General features: G+C 38.5%; 1 long non-coding RNA gene and 1 pseudogene across 1 annotated transcript in view; one reads left to right on the forward strand and one right to left on the reverse strand.

The window, feature by feature from the left end:
• The first annotated feature begins 1,398 nt into the window (after positions 1-1,398).
• Positions 1,399-4,174, forward strand: LOC102918575 (pre-mRNA-splicing factor CWC22 homolog pseudogene; annotated as a pseudogene).
• A 9,032-nt stretch (positions 4,175-13,206) lies between these two features.
• Positions 13,207-23,584, reverse strand: part of LOC143272461 (uncharacterized) — a 47,813-nt gene continuing 37,435 nt past the window's right edge. The window contains exon 4 of the long non-coding RNA XR_013050057.1: positions 13,207-13,698. This is a non-coding gene — a long non-coding RNA (uncharacterized LOC143272461). The remainder of the gene's footprint in view (positions 13,699-23,584) is intronic.

Consider the following 23,584-nt stretch of genomic DNA (forward strand, 5'->3'; position numbering starts at 1 on the left):
AAAGAAATTAACCAGATGGTTATTTTGATCTATCAATCCTGAGCATGCAGAGCATGTGAGTGAGCTCAGGAGGAAGGACTTGAGGGAGGTTATAGTTATCCAGCATGGTCATCTTGCCCTAGCTCTGCTTGCTCTTCTACCACCCTACCTTCTATCCCTACTGAAATATTCCCTCTCTTTTGAGGCTACAGTGAGGTCTCAATGTATTTGGGGCTATCATGTTTTGTAAAGCTATGAGGCCTCAATGCCTTTGTTTATGCGGAAAGTTCCTCATAAAAAACCAAATTCCATTTCATCAACTGTGATTCTCAGAGAGCCACCTTGGAAAAGTTTTTATTTATTTATTTATTTATTTATTTATTTATTTATTTATTTATTTATTTATTACTTCTTATGAAGTTAAGCATACATTTACCATATGATCTAGAAACTTATACTCTTAGATATTTACTTAAGATGAAAAAGCTATATATCCACAAAATACCTACCTATACATGGATATTTAAAGCAGCTTTGTTCATCATGGTTCAAATCTGGAAACAGCCTAAGTGTTCATTGTGTGATGAGTCCCTAAAGAAATAGTGGTTGTGGTGGTTGGAATGAAAATGGCCCCCATAAACTCATAAAGAGTGTCACTATTGGTAGGTATGCCCTCATTGAAGTAGGTGTGTTCTTGTTGGAGGAAGTATGTCACTGGGTGGGCTTTTAGGTTACAGATGCTTGAGCTAGACCCAGTGTCTCTCTTCCTGCTGCCAGACATCAGGATGTAGAACTCTCAGCTACTTCTAGAGCACCATGTCTGCCTGTGTGCTGCAATGCTTCCCACCATGATGATAATGGACTAAACCTCTAAACTGTAAGCAAGCCACAATTAAATGTTTTTCTTTATAAGAGTTGCCATGGTCATGGTGTTTCTTCACAGCAGAAGAAACCCTAACTAAGGCAGTGGTGCATCCATGTCATGGGATGTTGCTTAGCAGTAAGAAAGTACAAATGTCCAACACCTGCAACAAACTCAAAAGGATCATTATATGGAGTGACAGGAAGGAGAGACAAAAGACTACATGCATATTGTATAATTTATTTATATGACCTGGAAAAAGCATAACTTCAGATACAGGACAACTAGTAATTAACATTAAGTAGTTCAGTGGGATGGTACAGGCAGCAGAATCACACTAAGAAGCACTCTGAGGTGATCAAACTATTTTAGATTTTGTATTGTTAAATGGATTCATGTCTTTTTCTCAAGCTTATTAACCAGTGCATTTACAAAGGATGCATCCCTCAATAAACCTGTTTTAAAAAGAAGCCTGGTAGCCATTCAGTCTGAGGATTCATAGAGACAGGATCACTCCTTTTCTGCTTGAGAATACGGCAGTAGTGACGTGTGGAGACAGAAGAAAACTGTCAAGGAACTCAGACCATTGAGTACTTGTTTTTTGAACCAACTTGAGGATTTTTCTGGTCAACATGAAACGCTCCTCTGGTCACGACAGAAGGGAGAGCCACAGTGCACACCACCGGAACTCCTCCCCAGAAGACAGAGGAAGGGACCAAGAAAAACACAGAGAAAGGAAAAGGTCCCGGAAATCCCCATCTCCTGGAAGAAGAAGCCCAGAACAAGCAGTCACCCAGAGTTCTACTCAGGAAGAATCTACCATGAAGAAGAGGAAGGATGAGCAGGATCCACTGCTTACTCGAACTGGGGGAGCGTATATTCCTCCTGCAAAGCTCAGAATGATGCAGGAACAAATTACAGATAAGAACAGCTTAGCGTACCAGAGGATGAGCTGGGAGGCCCTGAAGAAGTCAATTAATGGTCTTATCAACAAAGTCAACATTTCCAATATTAGTATTATTATCCAGGAGCTACTCCAGGAAAATATAGTCAGAGGGAGAGGACTGCTGGCCAGGTCCGTGTTGCAGGCACAGAGTGCTTCTCCAATCTTTACCCATGTATATGCAGCCTTGGTTGCCATCATCAATTCAAAATTCCCGCAAATTGGAGAATTAATTCTAAAGAGACTAATTCTCAATTTCCGAAAAGGATATCGAAGAAACGACAAGCCACTTTGCCTGACAGCTTCAAAATTTGTGGCACATCTTATAAATCAAAATGTGGCACATGAGGTTCTGTGCCTGGAGATGCTCACTTTGCTGCTGGAGAGACCAACAGATGACAGCGTCGAGGTAGCCATTGGCTTCCTCAAGGAGTGTGGACTCAAATTAACCCAGGTGTCACCAAGAGGAATCAATGCTATCTTTGAACGCCTGAGAAACATTCTGCACGAGTCTGAGATCGACAAAAGAGTGCAGTACATGATCGAAGTGATGTTCGCTGTACGGAAGGATGGATTCAAGGACCACCCTGTTATTCTAGACGGACTTGATTTAGTAGAAGAGGATGATCAATTTACCCATATGCTCCCCTTGGAGGATGACTACAATCCAGAAGATGTTCTCAATGTTTTCAAGATGGATCCTAGTTTCATGGAGAATGAAGAAAAATATAAAGCTATTAAAAAAGAAATTCTTGATGAAGGAGACAGTGATTCCAACACAGACCAAGAAGCCGGAAGTAGTGAAGATGAGGAGGAGGAAGAGGAGGAAGAAGGAGAAGAGGAGGAAGGAGGACAAAAAGTAACTATTCATGACAAAACAGAAATCAATCTAGTCTCATTTCGGCGTACAATATATCTAGCAATTCAGTCAAGTTTAGATTTTGAAGAATGTGCGCACAAATTACTGAAGATGGAGTTTGCTGAGAGCCAAACAAAAGAACTCTGCAACATGATTCTTGATTGCTGTGCTCAGCAAAGGACATATGAAAAATTTTTTGGATTGCTAGCTGGGCGGTTTTGTATCCTGAGAAAAGAATATATGGAGTCGTTTGAAAGTATATTTAAAGAACAGTATGATACAATCCATCGCCTGGAGACAAATAAGTTGAGAAATGTAGCGAAGATGTTTGCCCATCTTTTATATACTGATTCACTTCCATGGAGTGTTCTTGAATGTATAAAGCTTAGTGAAGAGACCACTACATCGTCTAGTAGAATTTTTGTTAAAATATTTTTCCAGGAACTATGTGAATACATGGGTCTTCCTAAACTGAATGCGAGGTTAAAAGACGAAACTCTACAGCCATTCTTTGAAGGACTATTACCTCGAGACAATCCACGGAATACCCGGTTTGCCATCAACTTTTTCACGTCCATAGGTCTCGGAGGTTTAACGGATGAACTTCGAGAACATTTGAAAAACATACCCAAGGTCATCATAGCCCAGAAACCAGAGGCTGAGCAAAAGAAAGCCTCCCTGACCTCTTCGTCCTCAGCGTCCTCCTCGGAGTCGGATTCCTCCAACTCAGACTCTGAGGGCAGTGAGAGCAGCTCAGAGTCTTCCAGTGAAGGAAGCGACTCGTCCTCCTCATCCAGCAGTCAGAGCTCCGCCTCAGCTAAAGATGCAAGAAAGAAGAGACGAGGGAAGACAAGAAGTGAAGAAGCAGAGAAAGCCGCCAGGGGCCAGCAGACACGTGACAGGAGGCGCGAAGGAGGAAGGGAGGAACAAAGGCACCAGGAAGGGAGGACTGAGAGAGCAAGGTCTGAGAGAGACAGAACTCAAAACTCACGAAATGCTGACTGGAGAGATCCCCTAGCAAAGTCCATGGCTGACAGAAGCCTTCCTTCCCAAGAAAATAGTTACAGTAGAGTTGGGAATGGCCGAGACCAAGACCTGCACAGAGAGCTGGAAGACAAGCATGGTGAGCCAAGGAAGAAGCGACGGGAGAGAAGAGAGTCTTTTTCTGAAACTGAGAAGCCAAGAGCCCGAAATCAGGACAGTGAGAGAGTCAGAAGGAAAGATCGCTCTAAGTCCAGGGAAAGGAGTAGAAGACATTCAGGGCATAAAAGTGATGACGACAGGTATCAGAATGGTACTGAGAGACGATGGGAAAAATCTACCAGATACTCGGACCATTCAAGAGAATCAAGAAATCACGACCGGAGGAGAGAAAAGTCCCCAACAAGACAAAAATAATCCTAATGACATAAGAACGGGCCTTACACTCACTTCTGATGTCTTTTCTACATTGATGGTTTTATAGAGAACTCTTGTATAAAGTACCTGTTTGTATCTGTAATAAAAAAAAAAAAAAAAAAAAAAAAAAGAAGCCTGGTTTATGAGTGTGGGGGTATGCAATTGTAATACCAGCATTTGGGAAGCAGACATAGATAGGTCCATGGGGCTCACTGCTCAGTGAGTTTAGCTAAATCAGTGAGTTCTAGGTAGAAGTAAGAGAACCTTTCTCAAAACAAACAAACAAAAATAAACAAACAACAACACAGTCAGTGAAGGTGCCCTGAGGGAGTCCATCTAGGGGGAATTTTGCCTCATATTCACATGAACATATGCTTATACCCATGCATATCCTTGCACACACACAAACCTACATGTGCACACACACACACACACACACACACACACACACACACACACACACACCAAAAAAACTTGCCTAAAAAAGAAAATAAGCATGTATTTTAAAATCCTCACGTCATGGTGTATTTTTATAATAGTATAAAAGTTCTTTGCATCATCTATAACTTTTCTGTACATTATACAAAACTTTAAAAATAAAGTTAATTTTTAAAAATGTAGATCACCTTTCAATGATGCTGTCTTGTCTCTGTTGATCTTCGCAAGTGCCAAGAGAGTCTTTCAGTATATTAGTCACCATTTAGGCTTGGATGTGCCCACAACTTACCTGAGGATGGTTTTAAAACACAGAGTCTGGAGTGAGCATGAAGATTTTGAACTTCTCTCAAATTCCAGGGTGCTAGTGCTGTGGGCCACCCTTTGAGTACATGGCTTTACATATAGCACCCAAATTCTTATCATGTTGGAACCAGAACTCCTTGGGACAGTACTAGATTTCCTATGTAGTCCCAAATACTTACTACTGCCTTCCTGTTAAACAACTTTGTCAAAGCCTGTGCTTCATTCTGAGTACACAGAGAAGGACCTATGCTTGAAGTGTTTCCAGTTAAACAAGCAAAGTGTAAATCATTAAATTGAAAAAAATGTGTGTATGAATGTCTTGCCTGCATATATGCCCATGCACCATGTGTGTGCACTGCCTGTGGAGGTCAGAAGAGGACATAAGATCCCCTGCAACTGGAGTAACAGATGGTTGTGAGTTGTCCTGTGGGTGCCAGTAATTAAACCCAGGTCCTCTGGAAGAGCAGCAAGTTTTCTTAACTGCTGAGCAACTTCTCCAGCCCCTATAAATTTTTTTAATGATTTATTTTTGTTATATATATATATATATATATATATATATATATATATATAACACAATATAACATATATATGTGTGTGTGTGTCTATATATTTGTGTGTGTGTTTGTGTTTCTGGGTGTGTGCCTATGTTTCCTTGGGTACCTAAGGAAGCCAGAAAAAGGTGTCAGATCCCCTGGAACTGGAGCTACAGGTGGTTATGAACTGCTTGATATACATACTGGGAACCAACACAATGCATGACTATGATGATGCTGTAAGCTTTTTGTATAGCTTTCCTCCAATCTACTGCAGCCTTTCAAAAGCAAAACATATGTGATATTCCCCATTTATGTATTATAAATAAAAGTTAGCTGCTAACTCCAAAAGGCTTTTGTGTAATGGACAGATGAACACAGTGACATCACAAATCGAAAGCAGAAAGGTGCTTTTATCAAATAATAACAATAGGAAGAACCCCAAGTTTTAGAGCAGAGTCAGAGTCCATTGATTATAGAGACAAAGTCAAGAAACCAGACATCAGTAGAACATCGGTACTTAGCAGGTGCTTGTTGTCTGTGAGTCTCTGTGCTCCCTTGAGCCGTGTGCTTTCTCTGGCACAGGCTACCCCTCAGTCTTAATGCTCTGGTCCATTGCTGGATACTTTGTCACTATTCTTCTGGGCCTGTCAGTAATGGACACCAGTCTGTCTTGCTGTTGTTCTAATGACCTATTTGCAAGCTGAATCTCCTAGTGAGAATATTCTTGTAATGATTTCTGTAACATTTTTTTTGGAGGTGTTTCAAGGCCAAGTTGACAAGTATGTGTAGTTGTTTCATGAATAGTCCCTGTTCAATAAACCTACATTCCAGACCTGGCTTTATCATTTGCTATTTTTGTCTCTTGGACAAGTCATAGAACCTCTCAGAACTCCATTTTGTCATCTGAGACACTGGGAATAGGCTGAGTCAAGTGATGACAAAGCTGCTTTTTGTCCCTAAAGGCCAGCTTCGGACATCCTAAAGCTGTACCCATTTCTGTGAGTATGAGCAGGGCTTCAACATTATTTAAATCTGGGCTGGAGAGATAGCTCAGCAGTTAAAGTACTTGCTGCTCTTCCAGAGGACCACTGTTTGTTCTTGCAGCCATGTTAGGTAGTTCACAACTGTAACTCCCAAGTACACCTCTTTCTAGTGTGTCTACTGTCCTCTTCTGGCCTCCCTGGGCATCATGCACACACAAACACACACATCAATCAAACACAACAAAAAACCTTTACCAAATGATTTAAACCTTCCTTGTTTAAGTGGAAAAAATTCAAAATACAGATGTTGTGTCAGGAGAATGATAGATTCTTTGTATATGAGAAATTGGTTGGTGAGTTACCCAACTGTCTTCATCATAATTCATGTCCAAGAGGTTTAATTGAGAGGAAAAGGCTCATGTGAAAAAAATATTTCAGTATAAGGCCACTTGCTGCAAGTTTTCTGGCCATGTTAATAACTGACTTCAAATTTGTTTTGTTTCAAATGGACAGCTGTATATGAATATTAATTTTTATTTGAGGTCTTTTTAAAAATAGGTTTTCTTCAGTAGTTTTGTTTTCACAATAAAATCAAGGACATTAGCACTTCTCACAAAACAGCAATTAAATGTGCCACTTCTCAGCTTGTAAAGTAATATGCAGATTTTTCATTTACATTGTTGTGCCTTTATTCTTGCCTAGGTTTATATAGTCATTGAACTGTCTTAAAATATATATCCTTAAAATATCAACTTTATTCACTTAAAGTGTGTTGATCAAGCACTAAGTAGTGGAAAATGTCCATTACTTTGACTTAAATCAATTCCAATCAAGATAAGAAAAATTCGTCTGATTTTATTGATCCTACTGGCTTTTTTGCTTTGATTGTTTCTATCCTTAGTTATCACAAATAGTTTTCCTTTTCTTAATGTGGGATAAGGGGTACTAAATACAGGATTGTAACAATTGTATAAAAGTAGCATTTTTGTGAAAATATTTTTGGATTTGATAATATTATAAAAAATGGGATCAGATAAAAATAGAGAGGGGTTTCAGTAGGCTATCCAGGACTTCTGGTAATTTCCCTCCACAATGTGAGTCTTGTTTCCACTATGTTACTTGGATGATTCTCAGGGAGTTTTTGAACTCTTGAGAATTTTAGTTCACTCACATACAAAATGGACATAATCCATCACCATGTAAATACAAGTATTAATGGTCTAATGGTCTAGGGATCTAGGTTTAGAAAGGCAAAGTTTATATCCTATGTTAGTATAAATATTTTCATACTCCTGAATACATCACCCAGCATTTGAGACATATTCATGCTTATGAAACTGAAATAATCTTGGAAGATGTGGGAGATGTGGAACCAAACCATGATATGCAGTTTCAAAAGAGGGCTTCATTTTACATGGGATTATTGCCTTTCTTTTTATTGATTAAAATCATGGTGATTTCTGGTACTCCCTCTTTTAAAACCCTTTCAACAATGAGTCTTTTCCTCATATTTTTTTATTTTCCCATTGTTTTTAAATTCGAGGATTTGTTACTTGAATACATATATTTACACCATTTCTACCCTTCCCCTCTCCAGTTCCTCCCATATCACCTCAACTTCTTTCTCTTAAGTTTATGACCACTTCTATGTTTTATTTCTTTGTGGCACACAGCTTACTAAGTTCAATTAGTATTGCTTTCATTTGCATATCTTTAGGTCTGAACATTTAAGAATGAGGTCTCATCTTTGAAAAACAAAACAAAACAGACAAATAGCCAAGGACTGGCCAAAGCTGTTCACCTACAGGTTGGAGCTTTTCCTCCATCCATGTTGGCATGTTGACATGTATAGTCTTTGCAGGTCTTATGCTGGCAGCCATGTTGTTGAGCATTCATGGGAACAACATTCCTATCCTGTCTAAAGAAACAATCATGTAGCAGCCATCTTGGTCCTTCGGCTCTTTGTACACCCTTTTTGCCCTCTCTGCTTGAGCTTTAAGTATAGAGATTGTATTATAAATATCCTATCTAGGCTGAACACTCCATGGTCACTTGTTCTCTGCATTCTGACCAATTATAGATTTATTTACTAGTCTGTTGGCAGCAAAAAGAAACTTCTTTGGTGAGATGATTTTTTTCCCCTCACATTCTTTAGATGTTAGCATTCTGCCCCATTGTGCAGAGGAATTTTATGTAACTCAGGATTCTTAACTTTCCAAGTTAGTTTGATTCCTGTTCTTCACTTGTTTTTTTCTGTATAAGATTGTAGATCTTTCCATTATAACTTCAAATACTATCTCATTAGAGTGTGCGAACAACCTACTGTCTGATGTGTGATGGCCAGAGGACAGCAGATAAGTAGTTTTCTAACCAGAAATACATTTTTCAGTATCATTGATATCAGACAGGAATGTAAGTCAGGTTCTGCTCAATGGAATGTTAGTGGAGGTAGTGTACATAGTTTCTTGAGGAGATTAAGAGACAATTGTTCTCTTATTCCTTGTTCTCCCTCTCTGTTCTTGATCTAGCTGGGATCTCCCGCTCCCCCAAGCTCTCTTTTCCTCAGACCTTGCCTTTCATTACCCCCACTCATGTCCAAGTTGTTCATGTAGATCTCATCCATTTCTCTGTCATTGGGCAATCCCTGTGTCTTTCTTAGGGTCCTGTTTTCCAGGTAGCGTCCCTAGATTTGTGAGTAGCAGTCTAGTCATGTTTGTTTTACATCTAGTATCATCCTATGAGTGAGTACATACCATGTTTGTCTTTCTGAGTCTGGGTTACCTCACTCAGGATGATTTTTTTCTAGATCCATCCATTTGCCTGCAAACCTCATGATGTCATTGTTTTTTCTTTGCTGAGTAGTACTCCATTGTGTATATGACCCACATTTTATGTATCCATTCTTCAGTTGAAGGGCATCTAGGTTGTTTCCAGGTTCTGGCTATTACAAACAATGCTGATATGAACATAGCTGAGCAAGTGCCCTTGTGGTATGATTTAGCATTCCTTGTATATAAGAGACCATGATAAATGAAGATCACATGGGAAGAAGCAAAGTGCTAGAGAGGTCCCCAGAAATCCACAAACATACCTCCACAATAGACTACTGACAATGGTCGAGAGAAAGCCCGAACTGACCTACTCTGGTGATAGGATGGCCAAACACCCTAACTGTCATGGTAGAACTCTCATCCAATGACTGAGGGAAGCAGATGCAAAGATCCATGGCCAGGCCCCAGGTGGAGCTCCAGGAGTCCAATTGGCGAGAAAGAGGAGGGATTGTATGAGCAAGAATTGTTGAGACCAAGATTGGAAAAAGCACAGGGACAAATAGCCAAACTAATGGAAACACATGAACTATGAACCAAAGGCTGAGGGGGCCCCAACTGGATCAGGCCCTCTGAATAGGTGAGACAGTAGATTAGCTTGAACTCTTTGGGAGGCACCCAGGCTGTGGGACTGGGACCTGTCCTTAGTGCATGAGCTGGCTGTTTGGAACCTGGGGCTTATGCAGGGACACTTTCCTCAGCCTGGGAGGAGGGGACTGGACCTGCCTGGACTAAATCTACCAGGTTGAGCTGAATCCCCAGGGAAGTCTTTGCCCTGGAGGAGATGGGAATGGGGGGTGGGCTGGGGGGAAGGCAGGGGTGGTGGTGGGAGGGGGGAGGACAGGGGGAATCCGTGGCTGATATGTAAAATTAAATTAAATTATAAAATAAGGAATTTTTTTTAAAAAAGAGACAATTGTTCATTTTCTGTGGTTTGGACCTTTCAACAACAAAGAAACTGGAGATAACTGTGATTTGTAGATGGTCACTTGTTTCTATTCTGTCCAGATACCGAGGCTTTGGGAGTTTGCCTGCTAACATTATCTTCAATTAGACAAAAGGTTATTCAGTTTTCATCTTCAGTCCCTAGCTCTTGTCTGTTTTCAGCATGATATCATCTAAGAATTAAGGATTTTTTTCTGAAGTTACAGGAAATCTGATCCTTTCTAGTAACTTGGAATACTAGTAAAGGAGACCTAAAAGGGTCTTGTATTATTAGAACTTTGAAGAAATTGTTGAGTGGACTTGAAGACCATGAAGGAGTTAAATAGACAAGACAGAATTTTTCATAGGTGCCAGACTTTACTGGGCTGGTTCATTTCCACATTATTATTATTATTTTTTGAATGTAAATTATGAATTTATTTCACCAATGATAAACAGAAAAAAAAGAGATTTTTCCAGTGACAAATCTCAAAACTGATAATGCTAAAGATGCTGGATAGCCAGGCACAAACTCACAACTGCCTGACAGTCACCTCTGAGGAATCAGGTGAGCAATTTCAAATCCTAAGATTAATGAAGAAAGGCTGAGAGAACTCAACACTGATTTAATGTCTAGAAATGAGTTTGGATTTTCTACTTCCTAAAGACTTTCTGTTTTTTTGTGAGGTAGAAAAAAGCTGTTGGGCTATTTTGGACTTGTGAGGGGTAGATGACAAGGAGTGTAGCTGACCTGAGAGAACACTGTTGAGGTAGGAAAGAGTGAGACATAGAATTAGGTAAGAGAGAAAAGATCAGGATTCTGGATCCAGTCCTTCCCTCTTGCCCTATTGCTCAGCTCACTTAATATGCTTCTCAATTTTCTTGTCTGTAGCGGCTGTGTTACTGCCTACTACTACTGATGGTAGTGATGGTGAAATGTAAGCCAAATAAACTATTCCCTACCCAAGCTGCTTTGGTCATAGTATTTCATCACGGTGATAGTAATTCTAACCAGGACAGTGGCAGTAGTAGGTTCTTCCCTAGGTATGTGACCTCATCAGGAACAGTAGTTGGGTGGGTTTATAGTACGAGGCATAGACTTCTGCTATTGAGTGGGTCTTAAGTCCAATAAGGTTAGCTCTGAGATAAAAGTATCACTATATGCTAAGTGGGCTAGGTTATCTCTAATTTTCAGATTAAATAACCTGTGTCTAAACTAGCTTGAGACTTCTCTTAGGCCTCTGTATAAGTGACTGATGTAGGAAATTAAACTCTGGCCATCCTAGGACACTGGGAGAAGCCTATAGAATACTTCTCTTTAATATTGTTTTGAAATGTGAATATTTAGAGTCAATGATTTTATAAAGTAGCTTCACCATGTCCAAAATTGAATCATTTTTAGAAAAATAAACAAAACCAGTTGATAGCATTGATTATTTGATTGGTAACTTTATCTAAATTGAAGTTCTTAGTTTTGGTAACCAAAAGAGAGAATTCGCTTAGTCTTTTCTGTTGTTTGACTTGAGAGCTAAGGGTCTTGTTGATGCTTTAAATCACTGACTCCCCCTGCCCAAGATGGAGATACTTTTCTTCTATCACAAGGTAAGACGAGTTTACTTTTCTACTAAAAATTTCATGGACAAATTTAAGATCCCTTAAAATGGCAACTTCTTGGCATCCATTGTGATTGAAGTATAAACAAAACACCCCGCTGCCACCAGCCCATGCTTCAGTTTGTGAGATTGCTCGTTAACACTTAAGATTATGAGTCAGGGTGTCTTTTAGTTTACCTCCAAGTCCTTTTACTTGTCATTACTTTTTATTCTGCAAACACACACACAGCCCAATCATCTTGTGGGCATGTAACACATTTGGAAAAAGTAGAAATGGAATAGTGTATAATGTTCCTCATGATAGACCACTGTTTTCTTCCAGGAACTGGTAGGTTTTCTTGTTGAGAGATAAATTCAAGTGCAGTGGAAATGTCCATGCTCCCTGCTTTGTGAATCAGGTGGCAACTATGTTCGGTTCACAAAGTCATGATGTTTAGAGAATAGCATGAGAAAATTTTCTTCACCTTGCATGATTGTTTTACAATCACCACTTTTCTAAAGGGGGCTGCAACTATATCCACAATGCTTGCTTAAGTATGCATTGGAAGCAGATATACCAAAACTCTGGTACTCTAAGTGTTGTAGTGGATATAAGATTATTATAAGATACATATTTTATAATGTGTTTTGAAATGTGACTTTCATATAAAATTTTTTATCATTATAAAAATAGATAATAGCCCAAACATCCAGAACCTAGAGAAGAGTTAACTCCTATAGATAACATCATACCTTTACAATCAAAACCAAGTAATATTGTGACAGGCCTGATAGCCTGACAGATGTGTGGATCTGTGTTCATAATTTTAAAATTTACATTTGGATATCCTTTAAAAGATATATATTTATCATACTTTTTAATTAGCATATCGTGAGTATTTCCCCTTTCAGCCTGTGCTGTTTTCATGAACATCAATTTAGATGTCTGTATAATAGAGGTATCTTGGTTCATTGACCTCTCATGGGCTGTTGTTTGTGTGAATTTTTGCTTCTTAGCCATTACATGCAGTGCTATTCACAGCTGTGAATGCAGGCATCTCCATGCTGATTCTTTTCCTGTCATCTTTATTTCCTTTTTTCAAATGACTGATGACATCATAAAATGTATTTCTTATTCTAGAAACCTTGCTTAGTAACTGCCTCCAGGTGCAGGCCAGATGCCTTTGCTGTTTTCTGCCTACCAGGTGTTTCACCTTAATCACAGCTGGGCCACCTGCTGCTTGTAATTGAGGAGCTTGACTCAAGGCATGACCCCATTCAGACAGTCCTATTCTGACTACTTGCTATGTGTTGAATTGGGACACCCTAAACACCTTCATTCAAACAAAAAGAGTTTGACTTCATTTGGAAACAGGGTCTTCCCAGATGCAGGAGTAAATTATAGCTCATTAATATTATCTGTAATCCAGTGTCTTACATTCTTACAAGATGAGAGAGATTTGGGCAGAGACAGACAAAAGACAGTCATGGGAAGATAGAGGCAAGGACTGGAGATTGGCTATCACTGAAGCTACTAGAAGATGCACAGTTACTACCTTAGAAGTTGCATGACTCTACCTACTGCAATTTTAGAACTCTAGCCTCTGAAACTGTAAAAGATTATCTTTCTGTTGTTTTAAACTTGATTTGTGGTACTTTGTTATAGTATGCCTAGGATAATAACAGTGATTTCTTAGTTTCTGTGGAGGTTGGTTCTATGTCTCTTTTAAAACAAAATCTGTGGGTGCTTAAATCTCATATATAAATGATATTGTATTTTCACAGAACCAACAACTCCTTTGTTTGAGTCACATTTCAGCTGTTTATAATAAATAAATCATGAGATATAACTAATCTATCCTTACAGTATTTGTCTATTACTTATTTTATGGTTTGCACAGCAGCTTGTGAATATTCGAGTTCATTTATAGGTTTCTATCAATTTTCACTTGTGTTTAGTCCTTGGCTTCTTCCTTTAATACATGTTTGGTTTCCCCTGGAACATGAGCTTCTGCGGGGCAGGAGCTTTGTCTGTCATTCTCCACCGTGCCTGCAAAACACAGTTGTAGTAAATGAGTTCCCATTGAGGAAAGAGGTGTCAAACCGTGTGCTTTGTGCTCCCTTGGCATCCCAGTGCACCCTGTGTCTCTCACTGTTCAGGAGGCTGGATAGCTGGCAGGCCTGCCTTTGAACTAAGAGCAGCATTGGTTTTAAAGTGTTTTCCGTAGGTAACTGAAAGGTAAATTCTAAAAATGTTTGTCTTTGACAGGACACTATTTAAGGCAATGCCTCACACTAAGGAAACAGAGATGGCCAGAATACAAATTAAATTATGTCCAAATAAGGCAATGAGGGATGTTCAGCCTTTCCTTAATGGATCACTTATGATGCAGAAAAGCAGATGACTAAAACTGGTCATAGAGACTTGTGCCTTTGTTGTGGGACATAGTTTTTATTTTATTGTGGTAGGATATGTATTTTTTGGGTTGATTCCCTGCTTATCTTGTCTTCACATAATTTCTTAATTTCCATGCAAGGAAGCTCTTAAGAGTGTTCTTTCTCATAAAGTTGAATTACTGTCTATAAGCACAGCAATAGAAATAGACTATAGGTGTGTTTATCATACTGTGAAAGAAATGCTGGCCTAAGATTAAGACAAAGGTTTTGACTAATTCTTTAAGTGGTGTTTTCTATCCTGGAAGGTGTACTCTCTAGCAAGAGGGAAGTAGTGAGACGGTGAGAGAATGGGGCTCCAGAGAGCCATGTCTACCTCACTAAGAGTTCAGATGCGTTAGAATTAATACGAAGAGGTTAGCTGGAAGGCAAAGTGTTTTTCCCTTTAAAACTTCTCTCTGATGGACAAGCTACCATGGTTCAATTGGGCACAACATTCTTTTGTACCCAGGCTGTTCCCAGTGTCCTATCCAACTCTTCCTTGTATGATATTCTTTCTGATGTTTGTCAAGTGGGGACAGTATGAAGAAAAAATTCGTTGTTGATTGAGGTGAGGATTACAGAATATCTTTGTTACAAACCATTGAGCTATATCAGTAGAAACTGCCATTTCCCTCCTCTCTGTGGCATATGTTGTTTATTTCATAAAATGCATAGAAAATTGTATTAGTTTAATAAAAATTTTACTTATTAAGCTATTAAGCTTCATGTGTTTAAGTGGGTGTTATTTTCTTAATAATCTGCTCATAGTACAAACTGCGTTTTCCAGATATTTGGATGGGTGTTCTGGCTAGGTTTATGTCAACTTGACATAAGGTAGGCTCATCTGGGAAGTAAAAACATCAATTGATAAAATCTTAAATCTTCCCATTAAATTGGCCTGTGGGCAAGCCAGTCAGTGGTGCATTTTTTTTTTTTTTTTTTATTAATGATTGATGTGGAAGGGCCAAGCTGACTGTGGGCTGTGTTACTCTTGAGTTGGTGGTTCTGGATGCTATAATAAAGCAGACTGAAGAAGCCATGAGGAACAAGCCAGTAAGCAGGACTTCTCCATAGCCTCTACATCAGTTTGGGCCACCAGGTTGCTGCCTTGAGGCTCTGTCCTGATTTCCCAGATGATAGATCACAAGTTGTAAGGTGAAATAAACTGTTTCTTCCCCAAATTGCTTATCATCTGTGGTGATATTTTATTTGTACTGAAATGTTATTTTAATTTTATGTTAATAAATAAAGTTGCCCTGGGGTCAGAGCTATTAGAGCCATAGTGAGAGCGTGGTGGTTAGAAGAGCTAGGTAGATTTCTGTGTGTTCAGGGATACAGCCAGTATTGGAGACATACGCCTTTAAGACCTGGAGGGCGGTACTTACAGGCAGTGATGAGGCAGTCATGTGGTTGGGTTTACAACCAATGAGAAGGCAGAACAGAAAGATTATTTAAACAGGGACACAGGAAGTACCTCCCTCTCTCGGGGAAGCTAGGAGCACTGCAGGAGGTAAGATTTTATCTCTGAGCTCTGACCTCTCGGCTTTTCTCTTTTACCTTGGCTCTGTGTTTCTTATTTTAATAATACGATTGGTTACATCTACATCTGGCACCCAACGTGACAAGAATCCATTAAAAACTGCTTGGGGCTGGCTCCCTAGCCGGAGCAGCCGGCTCCCTAGCCCCGGCCCAGGTCTGCTTGGGCTCAGGCTGGACTGTGAGCTGCTTGCTTAAAGCCAGTGCTACAAACAGCTCAGGCCTGCCCTGCTAAACAGGGCCCCTGGCTGTAAAGCCAAGCCTTGACTCGGCTCAAGAGGGAACAAGTGGCTGGCTTTAAGCTTTAGCCGGCTACCCCTTCGCTTTCGCTTTCACTTTCACTTTCACTTTCACTTTCACTTTCGCTTTTGCTTTCTCTCTTGCTTTCTCTCTGTCTCTCTGTTTCTGTCTCTCTCTCTCTCTCTCTCTCTCTCTCTCTCTCTCTCTCTCTCTCTCTGGATTTACACCTAGGACTCTAGGTGGCTGTTTTGAAATTCGCTCGGATTTCTACTGTTCTACGCAGATTTGGTAAGTCATAAAGGAAACTATTTAAAAGACAAATTTTTTCCACATTAAAAAAAAATGGGTTTTCTGTGTACATTGGAAGAAAATTGGGTTTTTGAAATTTTAGGCAGTCTGACAATGGAACAACTATATGAGAAGATTAATGTTGATCGAATTATGCAGTTTATCACCATGCTTATTCTCATTTTACTATTTAAAAAGATAGTCGATTTAAGTGCCAGGATAACAGCTTTAGAAAAACCTGTTAATTTTAACAGTGAAGTTGGTTCAAGTTTGGATCATAAGGTTACAGAAAGAAAGCCTGTTTTCACACAGTCATCCTTAATTTATCCTGTAACCGTACAGCAGATGCCTGATCAAATGGCTACACAAAATATCTGGGCTCCAATTGAACTGATGGATTTTAAAAGGTTTAAGGAGGCAATAGTATCTTATGGCATGCATTCCCCATATGTAAAGCAAATGTTAAACTCTTGGTCAACATATAATAGGATTATACCACAGGACTGGCGGGACCTTGCACAAGCTGTTCTGGAACCCAGCCAGAGAATTCAATTTCTAACATGGTATAAGGAGGAAGCTAGAAACGTAAAAACACAATGGAGGGATAAAGGAATACAAGTTTGTCAGGATCAGCTTATTGGAGAAGGCCAATATGCTTCAATACAAACACAATGTTTATATGATGTTCAAACTGTAATTTTATGTCGAATGGCAGCCTTGAATGCATGGGACAGAGTTGATGAACCAGGAAAAAAACCTGAGTCATTCACAAAGGTTATGCAAGGCCCAAAAGAATCTTTCACAGATTTTTTAGAAAGACTGGCTTCAGCAGTAAACAGAATGGTCTCAAGATCAGAAGCTAGTAAGGCAATAATTGAAGCTTTGGCATTTGAGAATGCGAATGCAGCATGCAAAAGAATAATCAGGCCGTTAAGGGCAAGAGCTGCACCTTTGGAAGATTGGATTAGAGAAACAATTAATGTTGAGGTTGATGAGCATGATACGTGGGTAGGAGAAGTAATTTCAAAAGGTTTAAGGAGTGTTAGATGTTTTGGGTGTGGAAAGCAAGGACATTTTAAAAGGGACTGTAAACAGGTCATTCCTAGAAGCAATGTTTCTTCAAGGAACAATGGCAACAAAATGCCCCTTCCTTCTGGAGTATGCAGAAGGTGTGGTAAGGGAAAACACTGGACCAACGAATGTAGATCAACAAAGGACAGACAGGGTAATCCTTTGCCTCAGTTTTCGGGAAACTCCCGGAGGGGCCTCATGCAGGCCCCCATAGCAAAACCAGTTCAAACCTTTCCTGCAGCTGTAGAGGAAATCCCTGCTCTGAGCGATTAAATAACCAAATGACTATTGGAATAAATCAGGCTGGTCAGGATGATAAAAAAGAGAGAATAAAAAATTCAGGAGAAAACATAAAAAAAATTTTTTGACAAACTTCTATTAATGAACAGAGACCAAAATTAACGATAAAAATAAATGGTGTTTTGTTGTCTGGTCTGGTAGACACAGGTGCGGACATTACCATAATTGCACCAGAATTTTGGCATCCAGCTTGGCCTCTTCAGGAGGTAAACGTTCAACTGTTAGGAATTGGGACATTATCTGGAGTGAAACAGAGTGCAAGATGGCTGGAATGTATAGGTCCAGAAGGACAGAGAGGAAAATTAAAACCATATGTCGCTAACATAGCTATGAACCTGTGGGGTCGAGACTTGTTGCAACAATGGAATACTCAGATTAAAATCCCTCCAATCTCAGAAACAAATCATAAACTAGCACATGTTTCTGAGAGAAATATTAGAAGGCATTATTTTGAATGGTCACCAGCCATCCATATTATACAGGAACAGGGCACAACAACTGATAATCTTCCAAAAATACCAACAGCTCTACCTTTAAAATGGTTAACAGACAAGCCTGTATGGGTTCAGCAATGGCCTTTAACAACAGAGAAACTCCAGGCTTTAGAAGAGCTGGTAGAAGAACAGTTAAATGCTCAGCATATTGAACAGTCAACCAGCCCTTGGAATTCTCCTGTATTTGTTATTAAAAAGAAATCTGGTAAATGGAGAATGGTAACAGACCTTAGAGCAATTAACAAAGTAATTCAGCCGATGGGCTCTCTACAATCTGGAATTCCTTTGCCTACTCTGTTACCAAAAGGATGGCCTCTCATAGTTATTGATTTAAAAGACTGTTTCTTTTCAATACCCTTACAAAAAAAGGACAAAGAAAGATTTGCTTTCACAGTGCCTACTTATAATAATTCTCAACCGGTTAAAAGATTTCAATGGAGGGTCCTCCCACAGGGAATGTTAAATAGCCCAACTCTGTGCCAATATTTTGTACAACAGCCATTGGAAGTGATACGTAAAAAATTTCCTAAATCTATAATTTATCATTATATGGATGATATTTTACTAGCTGACTCAAATGCAGATACTTTAGAAAGAATGTTTGAAGAAGTAAAGAAAATTTTGCCTTGCTGGGGATTACAAATTGCTCCTGAAAAAATACAAAGAGGAGATTCTATTAATTATTTAGGATATAAAATAGAGCTACAAAAAATTAGACCCCAAAAGGTGCAAATTAGGAGAGATAGACTACAGACTCTTAATGACTTTCAAAGATTATTTGGAGATATTTCTCATCTACGAACTATTGTTGGGGTAAAAAATGATGAACTGACTAATTTGTTCAAAACCTTAGAAGGTGACAAGGACTTAAATAGTCCAAGAGAATTATCACCTGAAGCTGAGAAAGAATTGGCCTTGGTAGAAAAGAAAGTACATGAAGGGCACGTGGATCGTATTGATCCAAAGCTGGATTGCATTTTGGTTATTTTACCCTCTAGGCATTCCCCTACTGGAATATTAATGCAGAGGGAAGATATTATATTGAAATGGATATTTTTACCAAATAAACCAAATAAAAAATTAAAAACTTATGGGGAAAAAATCTCTGACTTGATTTGGAAAGGAAAATTGAGACTTCGTCAATTAGCAGGAATAGACCCAGCAGAAATTGTCGTACCTTTAACTAAGGAGGACATTGAAAAATTATGGACAGAAAGTGAACCTTGGCAAAGAGCTTGCAGTAATTTTTTGGGAGAAATTAACAGCAAATATCCCAAAAGCAACAGAATTGATTTTATAAAGAGAGCTGATTGGATCTTGCCTCGAATTGTACGGCAAAAACCCATATCTGGAGTTCGTACATTTTATACAGATGCCAACAAACAAGAAAAGGCAGGTTACAAATCAGAAAATTTAAGTAAAGTGGTACAAAGTCCTTATAATTCAGTGCAAAAATCAGAATTGTATGCTATTCTGTTGTTATTAATGGATTTTTCAGAACCTCTCAACATAGTAACTGACTCTCAGTATGCTGAAAGAGTGGTATTACATATTGAGACTGCAGAATTTATCCCTGATGCTTCAGAATTAACTTCACTATTTATTCAATTACAAGATACAATCAGGAAAAGGAGTCATCCTTTATATATAACTCACATCCTATCTCATACTGGTCTGCCAGGCCCTCTAGCACAAGGCAATGATGAGATTGATAAATTATTGATAGGAAATGTGCTGGAGGCCTCAGACTTTCATAAAAAACATCATGTCAATAGTAAAGGTTTAAAAAAAGATTTTTCCATAACCTGGCAACAAGCCAAAGAAATAGTAAAGAAATGTCCTACTTGTTCCTTCTATAATCAAACGCCATTACCAACAGGATGTAACCCAAAGGGTACTCAGAGGAATGAAATCTGGCAGATGGATGTGTTTCACTTTGCAGAATTTGGAAAACTGAAATATGTACACCACACTATCGATACTTATTCAGGATTTCAATGGGCAACTGCTTTGAGTTCTAAAAAAGCTGATTCTGTAATCACTCATTTGCTAGAAGTTATGGCCATCATGGGTATACCTGCACAAATCAAAACTGACAATGCTCCATCATATGTCTCTGTTAAAATGAAACAGTTTTTTGCTTATTACAATATAAAGCATATTACAGGTATACCACATAATCCTACAAGTCAAGCAGTTATAGAAAGGTCAAACAGAACTCTAAAGGATATGCTAAATAAACAAAAAGGAGTAACAAAAACCCCCAGAAATAGACTGCATAATGCTCTATTAACTTTAAATTTTCTGAATGCCAATGAGAAAGGAACAACAGCTACAGAGAGACATTGGGTAATAAAAAAAACGAAAAAATTAAATCAGCCTATATACTTTAAGGATGTGCTGACCTCAGAATAAAAACCAGGGTATGTATTACGTTGGGGACGAGGTTTTGCTTTTGTTTCTACAGGAGAAGATAAGCTGTGGATACCATTAAAATTGATAAAGGTTCGATTTAAACAAGAAAAAACCTCTTAATTAGAGGAGGTGATAGTTCATCAATCAGCATGAACATCCAATTTAAACTAACTTGTACCTATAACACATGTCTTTTCATTTAATCAGATAATAACTTGCCAAAAAGGAACATCCCCAAAATTAGTCTTGGGGGAAGGTTTTTGTTTTTGTCTTTTAGGAGAATGAAGGTTAAGAAATCTGAAGGACACAAGACAAATGAGACAACTAAAAAAAAGAGACAAATCATCTATCCCAGAAAACAGAGTATATGGGAGTATATGACATATGGGTATATATTATCTAAAAAATTTTATGTCTTCTTAAATGTTTGTTTCTGCTTTTCTCTAAAGATTTAACACTATTGGTTTTCTAATAGTCCCAGTTCAATTAAAATTTAAAGCTGACTTTGAAGTTGGAGAATGGCTCTCTCCTTCTTTAAACTCAAGCATGTTGTTAAAATGAAAATACAAACTCCCTGTATCATGCCAGAAAGAGCCGTTTTCTGCTATGGGACAGGACAAAAGCCAAATTAATTAAGGGACTATTCTATTACTAATCTCAACTCTTTGATTCTATTCTGATTCTTTAAATTTTCTTAAAGTATAAATTTTATATCAAAATTTACAAGATTAATATATATATATACATTTTAAACTTTGTTAAGATATGAATGGTCATATAGAGTACTATCTAATTCTAGAAAAAAGGCTTCAATTAGCTACATACATATGTCTTTGTGTTCGAGTCTCTTATCAGTTTTCTGCAGGAAATCACGGCCAGGCCTAACATCAACTGAAGTCTCCGGAAAGAAGATGGGGCCCCACAACAACAACAACAATTCCACGTGGACAATAATAATATCACTAAACTGACAAACATCATCTACAGATCAGCTTTGAACTACAAGGTGCTCAGAGCAATTTTAAGATGACTAGCTGAGATGATCCAGTCTCAAAGACTACTTGAATAAGGACTTGAGATAAACCCTGAACTTTGGCTTTATACACAGACTGGATAATAATAAAGGATATAGTTACCTTTCCTAGAATTTGACAATTAACCTAAATTTTTCTTTCAGGATAAAGATAACTTCGCCCATACCCAGCAGAAAGCAATTTTAAGAATGACGCCCACATTCCCAAAGAGGTGGTGTGGGGCGGGTGGTTTTTTTTTTTTTGGTTCTTTTAATGGGTTTTGGGTCTGGGATAATTTTCATTATTTAGGGGGGTAGGTTACAAGTTGTCAAGGGTTAAAAAAAAGGCTAAACAAAGGAGATTAGATTTAAGGTTCTTGTTTTTTTTTTTTTTTAAAAAAAAAAGACAATTACTAATTTTAAATACTTTACATTATTACCAACTATTAGGATATAAAAAAATAAAAGTTAGTAGTTAGACATTACAATAGAAATTGTAGTCATATTAGATATGTTTTAAAAAATTGAACAGATGTATTTTAGACAGGTCATCTTCAAACCCTTCAGAGATCTACAAAATATGACATTTAAAATGTTTTAATAACTTAAAAATTTTTCTTTTTTGAGACATGTCGGCTCCTGGCAATACCAATCTACTTCAGAGAAAATATGGGCATTGAAGAAACTGCATATGGAGTTAATTTTCATTGTGGCAAAAGTTAGCCACTGGACAACAAAGTATCCTCGTATCAACAGGACAAAATGGACAGACAGAACACGAAACAAAGGACTACCAATTCCTGCCAAAACAAGTGTGGTTATGGCTTTATCAAAAGTCATCTTCTGAGGCCAGGACAATATGGCACCATCCCTGAAGTCGCCTTCACAATCTGGAAAAGGTACAGTACCCTTTTCTTTGAAGGCAGCTGAACAGGCAGTGGGCCGATGGCTTCTGTTGTGCAATGGAACAGCAACTGAAAGCTCACGCCTCTCAGTAGTAGACTGGCATTTAATAGAGAGATGTGGAGAAGGGCATGCTTAGATGAAGCCATATATACATAGCCAAAAAGAATGGACAGCTAAATTCAAAAACCATCAACAATTTCCAAAATTTAAAATCCTGAATCATGACATGACACTAGTGAAATTCAGGTGTTTCTGGTACATGGACTGCTCTCACCCAATGTAAGGTTGAACTGTTGACCTTGTGTACAACCTACTTCACAAATGAGTCTGTCAGATACGCTAAGCCTATAGGCTGAAGATGATGCCCCAACACTGTGGAGAAACCTCAGGTGACTGTCCAGGCAGCTGGCTGTTTCTGTCAACTCACAAAATTTTTGGAAGTTGCTTTTGTGCACTTCCTGTTTTTATTTTTGTTAGCTAATATTATTTCCTTCTTGGGTCTCTGAGGGAGTTGAAGATTAGTTAGTTATAGTTGAAGATTAATTAGGATAGAAAGTGAATTAGATACATTTTGGACTTACTAAAATAGGATAGATAAGGGAATTATTTTCTCTGATTTGTCAAATACAAATGGACTAGACATCGTTTAGGTATTTGTTACTTGTATATATTGTATATAGTTATTGTACTTTTGTATATAGTTTTTCTTTTGTTAGTTATAACCTTTTGCCTTTTTTCTTTTTATTAAAATAGAAAAGGGGAAATGTGGTGATATTTTATTTGTACTGAAATGTTATTTTAATTTTATGTTAATAAATAAAGTTGCCCTGGGGTCAGAGCTATTAGAGCCATAGTGAGAGCGTGGTGGTTAGAAGAGCTAGGTAGATTTCTGTGTGTTCAGGGATACAGCCAGTATTGGAGACATACGCCTTTAAGACCTGGAGGGCGGTACTTACAGGCAGTGATGAGGCAGTCATGTGGTTGGGTTTACAACCAATGAGAAGGCAGAACAGAAAGATTATTTAAACAGGGACACAGGAAGTACCTCCCTCTCTCGGGGAAGCTAGGAGCACTGCAGGAGGTAAGATTTTATCTCTGAGCTCTGACCTCTCGGCTTTTCTCTTTTACCTTGGCTCTGTGTTTCTTATTTTAATAATACGATTGGTTACATCTACAATCATCATAATGTTTTACCACACCAGTAGAAATACCAAGTGAGATAATAGGTGAGGTCTGTA

This window comes from Peromyscus maniculatus, chromosome 3 (assembly GCF_049852395.1).
Source record: "Peromyscus maniculatus bairdii isolate BWxNUB_F1_BW_parent chromosome 3, HU_Pman_BW_mat_3.1, whole genome shotgun sequence".
NCBI classification, from domain to species: Eukaryota; Metazoa; Chordata; class Mammalia; order Rodentia; family Cricetidae; genus Peromyscus; species Peromyscus maniculatus.